The 2,243-nt window shown below is 33.3% G+C and overlaps 1 non-coding gene across 1 annotated transcript; it reads right to left on the bottom strand.

Annotated features, from left to right (window-relative positions):
* Nucleotides 1–1,558: 1,558 nt before the first annotated feature.
* Nucleotides 1,559–1,660, bottom strand: LOC112427793 (U6 spliceosomal RNA). The gene has a single exon (XR_003019532.1). It is a non-coding gene; the product is annotated as a U6 spliceosomal RNA (small nuclear RNA).
* Between the last annotated feature and the right edge of the window lie 583 nt (nucleotides 1,661–2,243).

Genomic DNA, 2,243 nt, shown 5'->3' with positions numbered 1-2,243 from the left:
AGGATGGCTTTGGCTACTCTGAGTCTTTTGTGGTTCCATATACATTTTAGGATTGTTTTTCTATTTCTGTGAAGAATGTCATTGGTATTTTGATAGGAATCACACTGAATCTGTAGATTGCTTTGGGTACTATGGACATTTTAACAATATTGATTCTTCTAATCCATGAACACGGAATACTTTTCCATTTTGTGTCTTCAGTGTCTTTCATCAGTGTTTTATAGTTTTCATTATACAGATCTTGCACTTACTTGATGAATTCTTAGGTATTTAATTTTATTTGTGGTTACTGTAAATTAGATTACATTTTTTAGTTTTTCAGGGTGTTCACTGTTGACATATATAATTGGCACTGATTTTTATGTTGATTTTGTATCCTGTAACTTTATTGAATTTATTAGTTCTAATAGTTTTTTGGTGGAATCTTCAGGTTTTTCTAAATATAAAACCATATTATCTGCAAACAAGGATAATTTGACTTCTCACTTTCCAATTTGGATGCTCTTTATTTCTATTTTTCTGGTTGCTCTAGCTAGCACTTTGAGAACAATGTTGAATAACAGTGGTAAAAGTGGATCTTTGGTGCATTCCAGATCTTAGAGGAAAGTTTTTCAGTTTTTCCTCATTCAGTATGATACTAGCTGTAGGTCTGTCATATATGGTTTTTATTATGTTGATATGTGTTCCTTCTATACTCAGTTTTATATTCAGTGTTAATGTTGATAAGGACTTACTCATGCAATTTTGTTATTTGTTTTCTGGGTTTTCGTTGTTGGTGGTGGTGTTCTCGTCCTTCTCTCCTTCCTTTCTATCTTCTTTTTAGGGAAGGTGATTGGTTTTATGACTTAATTTCTTGCTTTAATTTTTTATGTATCCATTATATGTTTTTCAATTTGAGGTTACCATGAGGCTTGCAAATACTATTTGATAACCCATGATTGTAAGCTGATAAAAAATTAACACTGTATACATAAACAAAAAGAAAACTAACAAGAGCTCTAAACTTTGCTTTGTTCCCTGCTTTTAAACTTTTTGCTGTTTTTGTTTATATCTTCTTCTACTATGTCTTAAAAAGTTGTAGTTATTATCTTTGAGTGGTTCATCTTTTAGTCTTTCTACTCAGGATATGAGCAATTTAAACAACATAGTTACAGTGTTATAATATTATGTATTTTTCTGTGTATCATTGCAGGAGTAATGTGGTATTGCATTGTGGTTTTGATTTGCATTTCCAGGATCATTAGTGATGTCGAGCATTTTCTCATATGTTTGTTGGCCATTTGTATATCTTCTTCTGAGAATTGTCTGTTCCTGTTCTTAGCCCACTTCTTGATGGGATTGTTTGTTTTTTCCTTACCGATTTCTTTGAGTTCCTTGTAGATTCTGGATATTAGTCCTTTGTCAGATGTATAGAGTGTGAAGATTTTCTCTCACTCTGTGGGTTATCTGTTTACTCCACTGACTGTTCCTTTTGCCATGCAAAAGCTCTTTAGTTTAATTAAGTCCCAACTATTTTTCTTTGTTTTTAATACATTTGCTTTTGGGTTCTTGGTCATGAAAAAATATGGAATGCTTCACAAATTTGCATGTCAATCTTGTGCAGGGCCATGCTAATCTTCTCTGTATCATTTCAATTTTAGTATATGTGCTGCTGAAGCAAACATGTTTTTTTCTAATTGAAATAATCCCTTAGCACTTCTTGTAGAACAGGTCTGGTGTTGATGAAATCCTACAGCTTTTCTTTGTCTGGGAAAGTCTTTATTTCTCCTTCATGCTTAAAGGATATTTTCATCAGACATACTATTCTAGTGTAAAAGATTTTTCCTTCCACAGTTTAGATATATGACACTCTCTCTGGTCTGTAAAGGTTTCCACTGTAAAGTCTGCTTCCAGATGTTTTGGAGTTCCACTGTATCTTATTTCATTTCTCTTGCTGCTATTCGGATCCCTTCATTATTTTTGACCTTTGGGAGTTTATTAAATGCCTTGTAGTAGGCTTCTTTGGGTTAAATCTGCTGGGTGTTCTATAATCTTCTTGTACTTGAGTACTGGTATCTTTCTCTGGGTTTGGGAAGTTCTCTGATATTATCTCTTTGAATAAAGTTTCTACCCCCTTCTCTTTCACTGCCTCCTCTTGAAGGCCAATAACTCTTAGGTTTGCACTGTTGAGGCTATTTTCTAGGTCCTATAGCTATGCTTTATTTTTTGCCTCCTCTGTCTATTTTCAAATAGCTTGCCTTCAA

This window comes from Macaca nemestrina, chromosome 9, assembly GCF_043159975.1.
Source record: "Macaca nemestrina isolate mMacNem1 chromosome 9, mMacNem.hap1, whole genome shotgun sequence".
Lineage (NCBI taxonomy): Eukaryota > Metazoa > Chordata > Mammalia > Primates > Cercopithecidae > Macaca > Macaca nemestrina.
Note: the sequence above shows the minus strand (reverse complement) of the source record. Positions and strands in the feature narration are given on the sequence as shown.